Here is a 20126-nt window from a genome sequence, read left to right on the forward strand (position 1 = left end):
TGTACTGTAACTTTATCTGATATCGTTCCTTTTGTTTTGTTTGTTTGCTACCAATAACTGCAATGAGAATCAATTTGATTTACTACTCTTATTTTCAGATACAAATAGAAGATACTTCTATTGCAGTTGAAACACGTTACAATTAGGAATCCAACCAGGTCCTGCCAGGCTATCACCCTCATTTAGATGCATGTTAGATATAAATGTCAGAGGGGCCATGCGGATAAATGATATTATGTAGATGAAACTATACAAGGCAGCTTCGAAGAAAGCTTTCCACAGTGCATCGTTTGTATGGCGAGAGATGGGCAAACGAGGATCAGCCTCGCGGCGACCGCTTCGAGAACCCATTAATGGTCACCTCCACCACGCAAAACAAATGGATCTGGGTTGCTATTTCAGCGCCATGCGGCAGGTGAAAATCCACTTCGGTTGTGTTGGTCTGCGTTGGCACAAGGCGAGGAATGCACGTACCCTCAAAGTCCTTAAATGACGCGCCTCGACACCAGGGAGACGGTGCCGCAGTTTTTGCCATGTGCTCAGATGAGACGGTATTACAACACATTTCGTTGTATTATATTTCTATTTAAAGAAGAAGAAGAGAGGACGAATTGTGCGTCTTCCCGATACAGACCAAAAGTGGTCTAGCTGCGGTCGAAATCGGGCCAAGCGATACCACCATGGTCTGGGAACTGGGCCGCGGGAAGAGGGAGAGTGTGGATTTCCTCTGTGCACCAGTAATTTCGTTTCGCGCTCTCAGTTTCTACGGACTGTGTACTAGGTTATGATCCGAGTACGGACAAAATGGCTGGGGAGTTCCTGATCGGAGTGCAGACATAGTACTTTAAGAGACATTTAAAACACATTTTTTTCCTACACGGGGAATAAAATTGTGAGATAGGTATTAGTAACTACACTTTTAATCCCATCTACAATCCAGTCAACCTATGGAGGGGCTGAACTAGCATAACAATTGATACAAAGTGTCCTGTGTGCCCCAGGCAATCCTAAGAGTCCTTCCTACATAGGTTTTGGGAGTGCCCCTCAGCACGAAGTGCATGGCAATGGGGCATCCACATAATGAATGCCTCTCATTTGGTTGGAAGGACAAGGACCATGACCAATGTTAACATGGAAACATAAAATTTTCTCAAACCACATCTCTAGGAAGTTTTGGCAGATTAGTCAAGCATGGATGGCACTTAGAACTGTTGTCCATTGGATCCTTGGGCGAAAACAAAATGACACATCCTTTAACCAAATTCATTGGCACTTAGATGAACTCTTCCAACGGATATGATTAGGTCTCTTTGATTACTCACGTATTAAATGGGAGATAATAAAAACTCAAGACTAACATTTGCCAATTGTGGAAAGGAAACTTGAGAATAATTTCTATAATAAGTGATGTAGTATTAGGGTCTTCACAACATGAGGGGCAAGTCATTATCAATGAATTCTTACATGGCTCCATAAGGGCTTTATTCTCCAGTTACTGCATACATGAATAAACTTGGACCTAGTTAATAAACTATTTGTTGATTTTATTAGATTGACACACATTACTAACCAATAGCTAATTACTACTAATCATCACTAATTCCTAACTTTGTCATTCACCTCAAGTTGTATATAATTGAGTGATTGTATTATTTATCCATGTAATGAAATCATTGTTCATTTGTACGAAAAAGAAATGAACAAATTTCTTTTTCGTACAAATGAACAATGATGTGCAAATTAGGCACAATACTACAAATGCAATTCAAAGCACATTAAAATTGAGAAAAATTTCTAGAAAATAAATTACTAAAGAAAAGATATTCTATCTTGTATTATAATACATGTAAAAAACAAGGATTGCACAATGACCAATGTACATTGCTATGGTCTCTTTCATCAAAATTTCAATCTCCATAACTTAATAGCAATTTGTAGCTAGCTTAAAGGAGACTTGATGGTGGTTTTATTAATTCTAATATAAAAGCATGAGCATCTTTGGGAGCATGTGTGGCAACACACATCAAATTCAAGTTAATATATTTCATTCAATCTTCAAGTCTCCTATATAATTATGTAAGAACACAAATAACTTTTGATATGCAACAATATATGGAAGGTATTAACTTAAAGTGAGACTTCTATCCAGAGTTTAAGATTTTGTTCTAATTAGGATAAGAGAGTATGTATGTCCATGATCAATGAATGATTCAAATCAAGCTTATAAAGGAAGAATAGATTAAATAGGTAGAATCAAGGCAAATTTGTCTTCATACACAATGGTAGTGAAAATGAGATTAATATGTATTATCATGTTTTAGTTCAACTACTATGTAAAAATAATATATATATATATATATATATATATATATATATAATTTATTATATAATGTAGTGAAAGTAATGTTATTAAATTTTAATTGATTATAAAATGTGATTAGATTATTACTTTGAAATAGCTACTTTAAAAGGATTGTTATTGAGCTTGATTTTTTGTTGATAGTAGTTTTTATATATTTAGAGTCACTTTTATTTGATATTGATGACTCTTAAAATCTTATTTTATTTTTTTATTTTATATTTAGGGTACATAATATATAAAATTTATTAATAAAAGGATCAATGAAGGATTTTTGTATAAAAAAGAATAGATAGGCCAACCATATGGATGAATGGACATAGATGATGAAAATTTCTATTTTATTAGCCAAAAGTCATATCCAATGGACCTCAAGGAGGCTGCCTAAGGCCTTATTAGGAATTAGGATTATTTTTTTAAGGCCATTTGAATATCAAAGGTTGAAATCATGAAGTTTAAGATTTTGGATATTGATTCGGTAAAATTTTTGTGTGATTTGGAGTTTTTGTAAAGAAGATATATGTGCTCAAAGTTAAGATGTCAGTTTTGTATCAACTGTTACTCTTTGGAGTATAGCACATGCATATGAAGGGCTTTTGAGGAACGGATTATGCAATTTGAAAGTTGGTTTAAAAGACTATATTTTGCATACAAAAAAAAAGAGTTTAGAGTTGATTTAGAGGAGCAATGATTACTTGAAGATAATGCTTTTAAATTGAGGTTTTGAGTTTATAGATATAAAAAAAATAAAATTGATAAGGCATTTGGATTTTGAGATTTTAAAATGTAAAAAAATAGTATTCAGGTACTTGTAAATTAGGATTTAGAGCACCTGCTAAGGTTTGTAAGATGTCAAATGATTTGTAATAGATTTATGATTTTTTTTTTTTTTTTTTTTTTTTTTTTTTTTGATAAAGCTTAAGGATAAATACTATATTATACAGAAATTTGAGAATAATTAAATAATTGAATAAAGAGATATGATATTCTAAAGTTTGAGGAAAAAAATCCTTTGTAGGAGAAAAATATTTTGAAAGGATTTTGCAACAATTTGAGTATTTTATGCAAAATGAAGGAATTTTAGGAGCTAAGACTTAATATAAATATTAAAAATAGAGATATAAAGCTACAAACAAATCATGATATAAATATGGATTTTTTTTAATGAGATTATGGATTTTCTTTGAACTTATAAAAAATCTAACTTATTAATAAATAATTAGTTATGATTTGATATAGCAAAGAATGATAAAATATTTTTAGATGCTTTAGAAAGCCTTGTATATAAACCTTCTTAAATTTAATAGATTATTATTATTAGAATATCTTTTTATATTACTACATTTATTTATCTTCCATAATAAGAATAAAATAATTATTAAAGTTTGGTGAATAAGTTAAAATTAATTTTTTTATAGCTAGATACCTAATATATTTCCAGATAAAAAATCATCCTATATAAAAATATACTAATATTACCTTTAATATCATATAAGCAACAACAAACAAAATGTATATAGAAGAAAGAAAGAATGGAATCTAAATTAGTAGCCATTGCTTCTCAGATAGAAATTCATGCAACTGTCTACTCAATAAAAGTTTTGTAAAGTGAGATTCTTCTTGAAGGACTATTTCAAAATAGTCATGTATTCTTGGTATCAAAAAAAGATGTACTAATAACATTAAATAAAGAAAAAAATCCAAAAAGTGATAGATTATTTCTAAAAGAGAGTAGTAATTGGATACTTTGTAGGAACAAATAACTTCCTAAAATAATTTAAAAATAGCTATTTAATATAATAAAAGTGGTAACAAAAGAATCTCAGCTAGAACAAGATTTAAGATTTGATTTTTTTGGGTTATCTAAAAAGATTAAGTAGTTACATAAAAGTTGCTAATGCATACATGCCATATTTTAAAGTAAGGTACATACATATTCTAATTATGGATGCTAGGATTCAATCTTGCCCAATTCAAAGGCATGAAAATACTTATGTAGATTATATTAAAATCACTAATTAGTAAGTTTTGAAATAGCTTGTAGGAATTGGCCCAAAGCTTAGGAAAAATTGTAAGTAAATATCATGAGAATGTAAAAAAATTATATTATATTAAAGATCAAAGTATTGTTCAATTTTACATTAGACTCAGTGAATCAAATAATAGGAGATACAATATTCATAAAAATTGTTTATAACAATCTTTTGATTTTTTGTAGATATTACCTTTTAACAATTGACTTAGTGAAAGAGTACTATGTTTTATAAGATGTAAGGCAAATGAGATTATTGTCAATAGTAGTAGGAGATATCAATGCAAAACTAAACTGCCTTCCTCATTCAACAACAGTAATAACAATAGGAATAGAGATTCAAATTTCATAATTGATCATAAGCATAGTAATAAAAAAAAATCAGCAATGAATTGGTAATCTACTTGATTAATATGTCACGTTTTTTTATGAGTTCTAAAAATTCCTTCAATTGAAAGAGAAGTAACCACCAATTGAACAACTGACCTCAACTTGAGCTTATAATAAAGAGATGTTAAGTCAAAAGTGTGAATTAGGCATAATGGTAGATAAGATTAAAGCTACGTAGATGGGATTTATCATCTAATATTAGTAAAATTTTCAATATAAATAAAATCTTAAAGATACTAAATGAATAGTATGTATAGGAAAAAATACGTCACAACATGCCATGACCAACTTAGGTCCTACCTAATAATGCCTTTCCACCTATCAAAGGCCAATCTTCAATTACAACTATATTATCATTAAAGGCCATCTATCAAGTCATTATTAAAAGAAGATATAGCCGATAATACAACATTATCAAATATTTAATAAATAAGATAATAATATTGATCAAACAAGATGATCAATGGATAATTCATCTTTGTTTGTCATTTAAGAGGAAAAAAAATGCACAATCTCAAAGGCAATATAAATATGGACTTGATAATAAGTCAACAACAATATATTATAGTACTTAATAATGCAGCTATAATTCACGCTGTATCCACACCCATACAACATATAGAGGCATGATTGAGATAATATTTTCTCTACAATAGATATGAAATAATTTCAAGAGAGATAGACCAAATATCAATTTTAACCAAAGTATATTGACAAGATTCAATTCAAATGATAATCATTCTTTGATTGCCATTAGTAACATTATGCAAGTCGTTTAATTCATTACTAAATTATAATTGGAAGAATATTCTCTATTTATTGAGTCTCTTATTAACAAGATTCAAATAATATTTTTAGCCCATATCTTCTCAATTGATATTGTTCTTTTAAGAATGGTTGAAAAGACAAGGAATAGAGGCCAATCTATTGAGCTCTTTGTCAAAAAATTAGCTCTCGACTAGGATAATAGTAAGATTCAACAAACAATTGGTTAATCTTAGTATCAGGGATATGAATCTCAAAGAAAGAGAATCCTTGATATACTATTGTATCACTGAAGAGAACTAGAAAGTCATTCAAAATATAATGTAATATTAATTAGAATAGCTATTATTAAAAATAAAAAAATTAGAAAGTCTTGAAATAAGACTAAGGACTAAAACGATGTTGATAAGAATGAAGAAGGCTTGACTCTTGCCTCCATATATACTCTTAATTAAGAGCTTGTGGTGATGGCATGTAGGACCTCCAAAACATGTTGACTTTGCTTGCCACGTATCTTAACTTGCAAGGTAAGTTATCTATGTATGCGCCACATGGTTAGCTTATTCTATAAGCTACTAAGGAAAGTTAACTTGTTCCACAAGCTACTATATGGAGTTAACTTGTTCCACAAGCTACTATATGGAGTTAACTTGTTCCACAAGCTACTATATGGAGTTAACTTGTTCCACAAGCTACTATATGGAGTTAACTTGTTCCACAAGCTACAAAAATGTGGTTAACTTGTTGGCTAAGTTTCCAACCTATAAATACATCTAAAGTCAAAATTGTGTCTATGAAGCTTTTAAAAAGCTACACTAAAAGACTTTATGAAATTAATCTAAATTTACCTACTTCTACCTAATCATATAAGTAATTATTGAGATAAATATATATATTTGTGATATTACCCCCTTTTCTAGATATGAATTCTTTAAAGAGTAGTCTTCATATATTCAAAAAATCCAAGATGTGGTGAATTATATTTGTCACATACTTTGATCTTTGTTCTCTTTGAAGATGGTTGTTAGGTCCTCTCAATCATCGATAATGTCTCCTACGAGGACGAGAAGACCACCCTATTATTTCAATGTTGTTGAGGCCTTTGTAAATTCCTTCTAATAAAACATTTGGAACACCATCACAAATTGTTCGTACCTCTAATAAAATCACCAAATAGTAGGAGTCGCTTACAAGGTCATGATATCAAACACGTTGTATCTCGCCATCTATTCAAGGAAGGACATGTCATTTTTGAAGATCTTCAACTTGATTTTGTCGTCTTGAAGGTTGTGACAATTACAATGTCTCATATAGTAAGTCTGCAAATGAAAGCTCTTGAGTTGAATGTGATGGTCATTGATTCTCCATCTCCTTAGCATAACAAATATACATAAGCTACAAAGAAAGATATAAGGTAGAATATTATTTTCCTTTGACCTTGTTTCTTTTATAGCAAAGATTTGTTATTCTTCATCTTAATTTTGATGAATTTTATTAATGAAAAGCTTCAACTTTCTTTATTGCATTTGTAAGATTTTTTGATGGCTCTCATGAGCATTTATTAATATCATATCCATACTAATGAATGAGATATTCCAATCTATTTTGGCGCCACTTTGAATCTAAGACTCCTACCTTGAATTCTTGATTATTATTTACTTCTATAGGAGGAGGTGGCATTTGTCTTCTTTCCAAAATATTCACTGTCTTATATGATTCAAAAAAAGACAAGTGAATTACAGAATGGATTTTTATAGACTCCGATAGATGTAATCGATAAGCAAGAAGATTGATTTGTTCACAAATAGAAAAAGGTCCCAACTTACAATAGTCCAACTTATCATAAGAAGGAGTAATCTTGATATTATGATGAAGTAACCATACCTTGTCACTTATGTTGAATTGTAGTTGCTCCTTGCAACAGGCATCTGGGTTGGACTTTTGCCATCCTTGAGCTTCTTTTAATTGTATCTTCATTGTTGCATGTAACTCTCATATATAATTTGCTAAATCTTTTGTCGCAAAATTATCAACTTTTCAAAAGTCAAAAGTATCAAGTTGTGAATGATAATCATAATTAGTAAAAAAAGATGTTTGTTGAATAGAAGAATGTACTAAATTAATATATACAAACTTTGCCAATGGCAAAAGAATTTTCCAATCATCTTGATGATAATTGATAGTACACCTTAAATACTGTTCTAAAGTTTGATTCATCTATTTTTTTTGTCTATCACTTTGAAGATGAAATGCCAAAGAAAGCTTTATATCTACCTTTAGAATCTTGAATAAGATTTTTTAAAATCTTGATACAAATTGAGTCCTCCTATTCAATATAATATCCTTTGGTAATCCATGATAGTAATAGATATTGTTGATAAAAAGCTTAGCTGTTTCTTCACTTGAAATAGATTTTGTACATGGTACAAAATGTACCATTTTAGTGAAGTGATATATGATTACAAATATGGAATCATATAAATATGAAAGTCGAAGATCCGTTGTCAGGATAGAGAGAGTTTGCCTTAAAAAAGCGTTAGGCTTTTGGTTGCCATTAAATACTCAATTAAATCTAAGATATAAAAGTACCAAGTTTATACATATATAATATTCCTTTTTAGGCAATTATATCAAAACATAAGCCTAAGTACTAAGAAAAAAACTAAATATATGATAAAGTATCTTAAAACCTTATATATCCTCATGAGAGATGTTTTTCAAACTTCAACAGCTTATATTTCACGATCGGACCGTCCAAAAAATCCTAAATTTGACATGAAGTATTGATATACTTTCAAAAACTACCACAAAAAACTTCAACTACAAATTCATTACGGATCTTGAGATATCACCAAAATCCTAACAATAGCTTTAAATCCTAGCTTATATACACCTGTATGCTAATTTCTTTATATCTCACAAAATAAGTATTCAAATACCATGAAACTTTGATTTATAGCTTTTAAACTTAATAACTCAGACTTATGGAAATTTTGAGCTAAAAATTCGTCGAAAAACTTAAGATATGGCTCCAACCATTACTATCAACAAAATGACTTACTTACTACCTTTGAATTACATGTGCTGTCTTCAATGCCCTATAACTCCTTCATCTAGACTTAAAATTCATCAAAAAATATATATAAAATATAGCAAAGAAAGTTTTCTCTCCAACTTAAGTCGCCAATCTTTTATTGCTCTCCGTACGCATATGTTATGCTTCACAGAGTAACAATAGGTACAAATTAGACACCTTAACTTTGAATACCTATATCTCCTTCACAAAAACTCGAAATCATACAAACTCTTCACTCAAATTATATCCACAATCCTGAACTTACTGATCCTAGCCTTGAAAGCTCAAATGACTTCGAAAGAGAAACCCTAATCTCTAATAAGGCCTCGAGCAGCCTCCTTGAAGCCCATTGGGCATAGCCTTCGACTAATAGGAATGAAGTTTTCCATTCCTTGCCTTCATCCAACAATGCCTTGCTTTCATCCCTGTCAATAAGCCTCTTATTGTCACGGACCAAAAATACAAACAAGAAATCTAAACAAGAAGTTCAAGAAGAAATGACAAGAACTAGATTATCAGATGAGTACAAGAGTAACGCCAGGAGAATTGAACTAGAGCTTCAAGAGATGCATTGTGGAGACTGAAGAACTCTTTAGCCTTGACTCCTATATATACTACTAGCCTATGGTTCTAAGGAAGCGCATCAAGAAGCTTCCCAAGAACTATGAAGCTTCTCGAGCAACTACCCAAGAGCTAGGAAGCTTCTCAAGTAACTTCCTAGAATCTACTAGAATATTCTAAGAATCTTCTAGAGCCTTCTAAGAGAATCTTTAGGGAATCTTCAAAGAACATTTAAGAAATCTTTGAAGAATATTCTAAGAGAATATTCAAGGAATCTTTTGGAAGTTTCTAAAGACTTCTTTCTAGAAGGTTCTAGAAACTTGTCTCTAGAAAGGTCTAAGGACTATGTCCCTAATATCACCTCCTCCTTTAGCTTCGAGGTCTCCGAGAAGCAATGTTATCGTCAGTCAATACCAACGCAAGAAAATGAAGATCTGTCGCATAACCTTTGCTATGAACTCCAATTGTTGTTCACGAGGCAAGTGATTCAATGGTCCTTGAAGCCAACGGTAGTGGCCCACGCCTTCAACTTCTGACCAAGCATGAACCTCCATGTCTTCATTGTGAAATTGTCCTGCAAACACTCCTTCTGGCTGACCATTGTAGGCAGGCTCGACCTCAAATACAATCACCAGCGATCTGTTGCTTGGAATCCTTCGACGTCGTCGTGGTGCAGGCAGTTCTTCATCTCGCGGTCGTCTTCGTGAGCTAGTTGCTTGAGATGACATGACAAGTGTAGTATCTTGGCTATCCATATTCAAAGGTTAAAACAATAAGAACAAACTTGGGCTATTAACAAAGTTCTACGCTATCTTGGAGAGAATGACTACATCAACTATGGATTTTGGTGGTGCTCTTTCTTCTTTTCTGTTTTCTAGATGAGCAAGCTTCAGTAAGAAGCTATCGTCGAACCGGCTTGGGTTTCTCAGGATATCGTCGATGAAACTCCTGTACCTTTTGTGGCACATTCACGAGATTTTCGGCCGGCTCCCATGTTCGTTCATTAATATCGTAACCGCTCCAATGCACAAAATATTCTAATTTATCCCGTCTTTGCTATGAATTCAGGACCTTTTCCACCTCGTATTCTTCGTGGTTCTCTATTTCTATGCTAGGTGGTGGACATTGTACTCTTCCAGGAAAAGACGATTCTCGATAAGGCTCCAACAAAGAAACATGAAAGACAAGATGTACCTTCATAGTAGCTGGTAACTCCAGACGATACACTACAAGATTGATCTGCTTCTAGATATCAAATGGTCCCAATCTCCGATAGTCCAATTTGTCACATGACCGCTTGGTCTTAATATTTCGTCGAAGCAGCCAAACTTTGTCTCCAATCGTGAATTTAGGTGCCTGATTCCGAAATTTGTCCGCGGACGCCTTGTAAGTTTCTTGGGCAGTTTGCAATTGAAGCTTCAATGTAGTTTGAAGCTGCGAAAGCTCCTTCATCAATCCTTGAGCTGCCGGATTGTTAATCGTTGACGAACTCCATAAGTCAAGCTTCGGATGGTATCCATAATTGGAAAAGAATGGCGTTTGTTGAGTTGACGCATGAAGCGTGTTGTTATATGCGAACTCGGCTAGCGGTAGATATGCTGTCCAATCATCTTGTTGATAGTTGATGGTGCAACGTAAATATTGCTCTAAAACTTGATTCACCCGTTCTGTTTGGCCGTCCGTTTGAGGATGAAATGCCGAAGAAAGGTTGATATCCACCTTCAATATTTCAAAAAGAGATTTCCAAAACTTTGACACAAACTGGGTTCCTCGATCCGATACGATATCATCTGGTAGACCATGATATCGATACACATTATCAAGAAAGAGTCTTGCTGTGTCTTCGCTTGACGATGTCTTCTTGCAAGGGACAAAATGTGCCATCTTTGTAAGCCGGTCTACGACAACAAAAATGCTGTCAAATGAATTCGATGGTGGTAGATCCGTAATAAAGTCCATGGAAACCGAAGACCATGGTCGGCGCGGAATAGGTAATGGCTGTAGAAGTCCATAAGGCCGATGTCGAGGATTTTTGGATCTTGAACAAATGTCACAAGATACAACAAAATCTTTCACATCCTTCCACATTTGAGGCCACCAAAAATCACGAGAAATAAGTTCCAAGGTCTTATTGAATCCAAAATGTCCCACAGCTGGAAAGTCATGACGAGATTGAAGAACTCGGAGTCGTGTTGGCCCTTTTGGGATATACAACTGCTCTTTGAAATATACTAGATCTCCTTCCATCTTGAATTTATCATCACTAGCATGTTGCTTGATATTAAGGGCTAGAGAATCTTCAATGGTTGCGGCCCGTACCTGGTCGAGGAAGTCAGCATCAATTGGTACAATAGCTACGTTGAGCCGAAATTTCTCTGGCTTCAACAATGTCGTGCACTGTTGATCAAATGCTGCATCTCCAGCCTTTGGCGCGAGATATGATCTCCTTGATAATGCATCGGACAACCCTTGTTGCTTCCCAGGCCGATAAGTAATAACAAAGTCAAACCTGGATAGCGACATATTCCACCGAGCTTGACGCCGATTCAAAACCCGAGCCGACATAAAATACTCCAAATTCTTGTGATCCGTATATACGGTCACTGGATGTGCAGATCCTTTGAGAAAGTGGCGCCACTCTTGGAAAGAATCTACTATAGCAAGGAGTTCCTTATCGTGGATCTCATAGTTGATCTCAATAGCAGAGAATTTTCGAGAATAGAACGCAACTGGATGGAGCTTCTCATCTACGCCCATCTGTGAAAGTACAGCTCCCAAAGCAAAATCCGAAGCATCTGTCTCCAAATAAAAGGCCTTTGTAAAGTACGGATGTACCAAGATTGGAGCTGTAGTAAATACCATCTTCAAATCTTGAAATGCTTTTTCTGCGATAGGTCCCCATTCGAGCTTGTCCTTGCACGTTAACCGAGTGAGGGGGGTAGCAACTTGAGAATAATTCTTGATGAAGATCCGATAGTAGTTAGCAAATCCAAGAAAATATTGTATGTCCCTAACCGTCTTTGGAACTTCTCAAGACATGATTGCTTCCACCTTCTTTGGATCCATCTTCAAGCCTTCCGTAGTCGCGATGAATCCCAAAAACTCCATCTCAGTTTGGTGAAATAAGCACTTCTCCAATTTGGCATAGAATCCTCGCTCATGTAGTTTTTTGAGTACCAGACGAATGTGCTTCTCATGTTCTTCCTCGTTCTTAGAAAATATCAAAATATCATCTAGATAGATGACAACAAAATCGTCTAGATGCTCTCGAAAGATGTCATTCATCATGTGTTGAAAGACCGCTGGAGCATTAGTAAGACCAAATGGCATGACATTGTATTCAAAATGGCCATACCTTGTTCGGAACGCTGTCTTCCATTCATCTCCTTCCTTGATTCGCACAAGGTTGTAAGTTCCCCTTAGGTCAATCTTTGTAAAGATCCTTGCATGCCTAAGTTGTTCTAGAAGACCAGAGATCAAAGGCAGTGGGTAGTGATTCTTTTTTGTCACCTTGTTGAGACCTCGATAGTCCACGCACATCCGTAGTGAGCCATCCTTCTTCTTCACAAATAAGATTGGTGCCCCAGCTGGCGACTTTGAATGATGGATGAAGTTCTTGGCTAAATTCTCGTCAATGTACTTCCGCAACTCAGTCAACTCCGTCTGCGATAAATTGTAGATTAGTCCAAAAGGTGGTTGTGCTCTTTCTTGCAATTCAATGGCACAGTCATAGAGTCGATGCTCTGGCAGCATATCAGCATTCTTCTTTTCAAAGACATCTTTGAATTCTTCATACTGCTTTGGAATAACCAAAGTCGGAGTTGCATCTTCTCGAGTCGGAGTTGCGAAGATGACAAGAGGTATATTTTGCTTGGCTTCCTTCATGAAAGCCCTTGCACCTATAAACAAGGATTTGTTTTTAGACATTATCTTGGCAGATTCCACCTTCAAGGAGTTTGTTGGAAATGTCACTTTCCGCAACTTCCAATCTATCAATGGATTATATCTATCAAGCCAAGATAGTCCCAAAATGATAGGACATGAAGGGGTCTTGATAACATTAAACACAATATTGCTCTCATGGTTTTCAAGACGTACCTTCAATGGTTTAGTTTCATGGATAACATTGCCCGAAGACAATGGTCGTCCGTCTATGACTTCTACATGGACAGGCTTAAGTTTCTTTACAAGAGAAATATTGTGAAGCTTGGCAAACTCTTCATCTATAAAGCAAGCGGATGCACCCGAGTCTAATAAAGCATCGACTTGTAGTTCTTGAATACCCAGATGTAAAGGTACCATAAAACAATCTGAAGGTTGAGCTGAGAGAAAGGGACCTTGATTAATTTTGGATGTTGAGATGTCCAGCTGCACGGTCCCTATTGTGGCTGGGCGTCCTTGTTTTCCTGCATGCTTGTACTCTTGAGTCTTGTTGTTTGAGGCTTCTGTTTCTTCCGACAATCTACAGCTTTATGGCCCGCTTCTCCGCAATATAAACACAAGTTTTGTTCAAACCGTCGCTTCCTTTCCTCAGCTGTAAGGGGTTTGAAACGTACCGCATCAATTTGCATGGGTTCAGGATCTGTGGAGTGATTCTCTGGACCTTTTGAAAATGTAGCAAATGCTCCATCATTTCTCTAGCCTGATCGTCTTTCTTGTCATAATTCAAAGAGGCGGTTGTCACAAATAATTGCCTGAGATATAAGTTCTTCTAAAGTATCCGTCTTAGGCATGGTGATCAATAAGTTCTTGACATCATCTCTCAGTCCATATCGAAATCGTATCATGAACGCCTTATCATTCCAATCAAGATCACATGTAAGCTGTTGAAATTCTGCAGCATAGATTACAGCAGAACGTGATCCTTGTCGCAGATTTTGTATCTTTCTTTCAGCCACTCTTTCTCGATCGCTATCTCCAAACGCAGCTGTAAGTCTCTCTATGAAAGCCTCTAGGTCGTACAATATTGGAGAATCCTTCTCCAATAGTAGAGCAAACCAAGAGCGAGCATTTCCTGATAGAAGAGTACCTATGAAAGCAACCTGGGTAAATCCATTCGGATAACGAGAAGGATATAGGCGTAGATAAAGCCGTACTTGTTGCACAAAACCTCGGAAGTTGGCTCTTGTTCCGTCAAACTTGTCTGGCATACTCGCTTTTGGTTCTTTCATACTAATCCTTGAAGTATCTATAGGGGTCGTATGTGACACATGTCTTGCTTCTCTTAGTCGAATAATCTCTTGTTGTAGGCTAAAATTTTGCGTCTAGCTTCTTCGGTCACTAGATCAATTTGAGGTTCTTTACTTGGATTGCGAAGAAATGTAATCTCCTTTCGTACACTATTCATAAGAGCTTGAAGATCTGCAAGAGTTGCCACTCTATTGTCTACTTGTGGAGATGCATTGTCTATGACCTGGTCTCCTTCCATATTTAGAGAATAGATGGATTAAAATTTTGAGAGAAGAAGAAATTGCTAAGTCTCTTGGAAAAAATTGTAGCACTACCTGTCACTAAAATCTACTCGGAGAAGAGAAAAGAAAAAAAAACACTAAACGATTTCAGTTTTAGAGGAGGGTAATCCGCAACCTCTAAAAATGCCTCAATGCTTTCGAGAAGAGGGGTAATCTGCACTCTATCAAGAAGGCAAAGCTCTGAAATCGATGTTTCTACTAGCTATACTAAACAAAAAGAAGGAATTAATATCAGTCCAAGAGAGGATAATCCGCAACCTCTTCTCAAGGTTTTATACTAAATATTTAGGTCTTATAATTGTTTTAAATGCTGTAATAAAAAAAGTTAAAATTTAAAATAAAGTTTATTAAATCCACTCTTTTTAAATTAACCTATTAACCATTTTAATATACATCTAGATTTATTAACATATAATATATTTTAACTAATTTTTACACACTATAAGCTTTTGCAATATGACACCGTGATTAAATCCTTAGAAACAGAAGGTCATGGTTGTTCTAAAAGAAGAAACGATTGAAGCAATCCATAAGATTGATGGCGAGGAGTTTTGAATCTTAAACAAGTATCACATGATTATACAAAGTCTTTAATTACCTTTCACATTTGAGGCCACCAAAAATCTCTTGATATTAACTTGAAAGTCTTATTGTATCCAAAATGTACCGTTGTTGGAAAATCATGACGAGCTTGAAGGACATCTAATCATACCTCACCTTTTGGAATATATAGGTGATCTTTGAAATATAGTACATTATTCTTAAACTCAAACTTTGAAGTATCGTAGGACATAGAAGAAGTATTGCTGATTTCGTGAATAAGAGGATCACAGGACATACTCAATTGAATTTACTTAACAAAGGTTGAATCAACAACTAATGTTGATTTTATTGTTCAAAGATGAAAATACTTGGATTTCAAGAAAATGGTTCTTTGTTGATCAAAAGATGCATCTCTTTCTTTTGGTACAAAATAAAAATCTAGAAAGGACGTCTAATAGATTTTATTTTTTTTTTGGATCAATAAGTGATCTTGAAATTGAATTTGGATAAAGATATGCTCCAATGAGTTTCACGATGATTCAAAACATATGCTAACATGAAGTACTCAAGGTTCTTATGATCCATATATATGATGTCATTATACGTGAAGTCTTGCTTGAGAATGCTCCGGGCACCTGGCTGTAGAAGGAAGAATGGAAATTACAATAACAAAATCCTAATTCTAATAGAATACTAACAATGGTCTAATTAGATCATAATAATACTAAGCAAGCTTAATCAAATTCAAAAAACGACAAAGAAATTTCAAACAAACAATAAAAATTCTTAAAGAAATATTAGAAGGATCACAAATATCAATCAAATACATCTCAACTCAATCTTAATTTAATTCTAGTTAAAATCCTATTAAACTTCATTCAAACTTTAGGCCAAAACTAATTGAATCTTAATTCTTAATAATATCCTAAATCCTAAATCAAACCCTAAATAAACCTTAAACCAAATCCCAACGAAATCCTGAACCAAATCCTAACCAAATCCTAACCAAATCCTAAACCAAATCCTAAACCAAACCCTAACCCTAAATCAAATCCTAACCAAACCCTAATCCAAATTCTAAACTCTAAATCAAATCCTAACCAAATCCTAAATCAAACCCTAACCAAATCCTAAATCATAAATAAAACCTAAATTCCAAATCCTAAACCAAATCCTAAATCCTAAATCAAACCCTAATCCAAATCCTAAACTCCAAACCTTAAATCATATCCTAATCCTAATCCTAGTAATTTCTACAATAAATTTAAACCTCAATAACTAATGAATAAACTATTGATCTTAACTCAAATTTTGCACACTTCTAAAAAAATAAGTTAAAAACAATTATAAAAAAATTAAAAATGATCGAAGTTACCAAATTGACGATAATCTCAAAAATGTGCTTGGATATTGGCTGGCCTCCTTCTCCAATCTTGATGCCAATCTTCCACAACTAATATCTCTCCTTTGCACCATTCGATTGATCTCAAAATTCTCATACACATAGAAAATCAAGTCTTATATTCTCTCACGTAAGTTTTACTCCAATCCAACTAGTAGATTGTAAGAAATCTTTAAAATCCTCACTAGACGTAAAATTCTACTTTCTGAGACCTTGACCTATTTAAACCTCAATATTCCTCAATTCAACCATTAGATCGAGTTCAAATTCACACCACATATTAAAACAAGTATAACCATAAATCCGCGAAGTTTTACCCATAGATCTATTATAAAACACTTGAAATCACCTAAAATATAAACCCTGTTTTATTTCATAAAATCCAAGTCATCCGAAACTAACCTTGACTTTGAAAAGCTCTTACAAAGTCATATCAACTATAAATCACCCAAAATCAATGCTTATAGAAACCTTATCCAATCTTCTCTCAAATTCCACTCTCTTATCTGCCAAAGAGTCTCAAAGTCATCGTTGAGACTCGGTTTTGTGCCTCAGGGTCTTATTTCAACCCTGGTTCATAACTGACCCTCTCCGGATATCAACATCTAGTTTATTTAAGTAATTTTTATTAGAATTTACTCTTAACTTCCTTTTAAAGATATCTATATCATTTATTTTTCTAATATATCTTATTTTTTCTTATTTTTGGTCCTACAAAGTAAGTAGAAGCTATTTTTTCTAAAAGAGCAGCATTACTATTAAAAGTTTGACTATCTTCCTATCTTTTATCTATATTTTTCTACCTTTTCTTTTAATTTGGCTCTTCTATAATAAGATCCATATTATCATCTTTTACCATATAGTCATGTTACAACACGACAACGGTGACTAGACTTTTGAAGCACCTTCTAAATAATGATACCATTCTTGAAATAAATCTATGATTGTAAAGAGCTCTTTATCATGGATCTCAGAATTAATCTTGGTTACTATAATTTTTTTGGAATGGAAAGCTATTGGATAGAGTTTGACATTTGTTTTCATTTATGAAAACATGGAACCTATAGCAAAGTCTAGCATATCTATTTTCATAAAAAATACCTTAAAAAAGTCGATGTAATTCAAGATTGGTGTAGAAGTAAATTCCATCTTTAAAGCATCAAATGATGCTTCTGCTTTTTCATTCCACTTAAGTTTTTTTTACAATTCAAACGTGTAAATAAAACTCTAACTTGAGAAAAGTTCTTGATGAAGATTTGATAGGAATTAGTAAAGCCTAAAAAGCATTGCATCTCTTAATCGAGGCAATGTTTGGGAGAAATGCCATTTTGACAAATTTTTAACTATGGGAGCTACTATGATTCCAATTCAAGGAGGTTATCAAATCGCGGCATGGAATAGAGCAATGCTTAGTTATTCGAGAATGTTCGATATAAGAGTCAATTTAGGTGCCAATACATAGGAAACAATTAATGTCACATCGTTGCAAGTTATACCACCAAGCATGGCAACATATCCATACTTCTCTTATAAGCAGTAACCATTGACTACGACAAAATTGCTAATAGTAACAGCTCCGAAGGATTCTAATGAAACCTTATTATTAAATGTGACTAAAAAAATAGAAGAAATGTGAGTCAATATGGCAAAGGATAAAGAAAAAAAGGCAAAAACCTACCAATGCTAGGCCAAATGTATGGTGGAGCAATTGTAAGGACTAAGGTCATTTGGTGACAAAATGTCCCTCTCCTCTACAAATGATGGTATAATGTACATTCTGTGGAGGAAAGCATTTGGCAGCTAATTATTCGAATTGGAAAAAACAACAAAAATTCAGTACTCAGACCATGATTCCACCCACTCAGTGGAATGTCAATCAAGTTCAAACAAAAAATACATTTGATTAGAATGGGACTCGTTCAAATAGGCAAAATTGAGTCTTTAATAACTTTCAATGTCCAAATTATAATTTAGATTTTGCATCAAACTTCCATAATTACATGAAGGAACATCTAGAATATCAACAATATTTTCCATCACTATAATCAATTCTAGTTTCTTTTGTACCAACAGGACATAGAGATCATTTATCAATTCAACTTGAAATAGGTCTACTCCATATATATCGTTGGAGATACCGAATATGCGTGATAGAAGTGGAAGAAGACCACTTTGTTGTTACCATTGCAAGCAGATTGGTCATTACGCTAGTGAATGTCCTAATCCAAGAGCAAGTGATGACTATGCTCTAATTTGTCGAAATTGTAAGTGGTTGTAGCATACATATGAGCAGTATAATGCTCTATTCAATTTCAACAATCATGATCAGCAGATCCAGCTATAAAGTAAGATCGAGGTTAATAATTGAGGTTCCTAAGATTCTTTGATAAATCAAGTAGAATGTATCTAAGTAGTACTTACCTGGAGCCAACAAAAGGGCAAAGAACCAATTGAGCACTTGAGTGAACCAATTGTGAAGGATCAATTCAACTCAATTATGAGGACATCAAATCTAGTTTCTATAATGAACATCTTACCAATGATAAGACCTAGTCCATCTACACAAACCAATGAGGTCTCAACCACCGAGGTCTTGGCTCAGTCTAAACTAGTTCCATCCTTTGTGCAGTTTCAAGAGATCTTTTATGGATTAAAAGATCTTTTTGTGTATAGACATTCCGCAAAAGCTCTTTCAGCTATTTCAATTCCGAGTCCAAGAAAGAAAAATATATTACCTCAAGAGATAAAGCTAAAACAAATAAAAATAAAGAGGGCATTAAAAATTTCTTTAAATATGGAGCCTTATGACATTCTGAAAGATCTAGATGCTATTCAGCCTTCTATTTCAATGAAGCAACTTCTAACAGTAGCACCAGAGTGTCATTCTATATTGAATTCATTGTTAAGTTAGCATAGGTAAGGCAATAAAGAACTTCATGAAGTCAGTTTGAACCCTGGCCCAAGTGCACCAACTATCGACGTATGGATAGACAGTAATATGATTTTTAGAGTTCAAGTGGATGGTGGCTCCATCGTCAATTTAATGAACGTAGATACAATGGATGCTTTGGACTTAGCACATTTAGTATCCATGACATTGATTTTATGGATGGTAGATCATAGCCAGATTAAATCAATCGATATTTTGTAAAATATTCAAACCATAATTACCGATATTGAATACAAAATAGACTATATTATTTTTTTGGTTACAACATTTAACTTAATCATATTTGATTTTATTGGGATGACCTTGGCTTTATCAAGCAAAAGCCAAGAATGATTAGGATCGTGGTACTTTGAGAATCCAAAAAAACGGCGACAAGATGGTGTTACAAATATACTCGGTACACTATCATGGAAATTTCAAATGCCAGCATTTGAATTGATATCTAGTGATGAGCTCAATTCTAATGAAGATGCCGTTGTACCAAAGGAGAAAACATCCCTCGAGACAACTCAGTACCATAGGGTGGTATATGAATTTGGAGGATGGGAAGAATATTTGATATATCCTTTAGATATGG

The sequence above is a fragment of the Physcomitrium patens genome, chromosome 14 (genome assembly GCF_059467195.1).
Source record: "Physcomitrium patens ecotype Gransden chromosome 14, ASM5946719v1, whole genome shotgun sequence".
In the NCBI taxonomy this organism is placed as follows: domain Eukaryota; kingdom Viridiplantae; phylum Streptophyta; class Bryopsida; order Funariales; family Funariaceae; genus Physcomitrium; species Physcomitrium patens.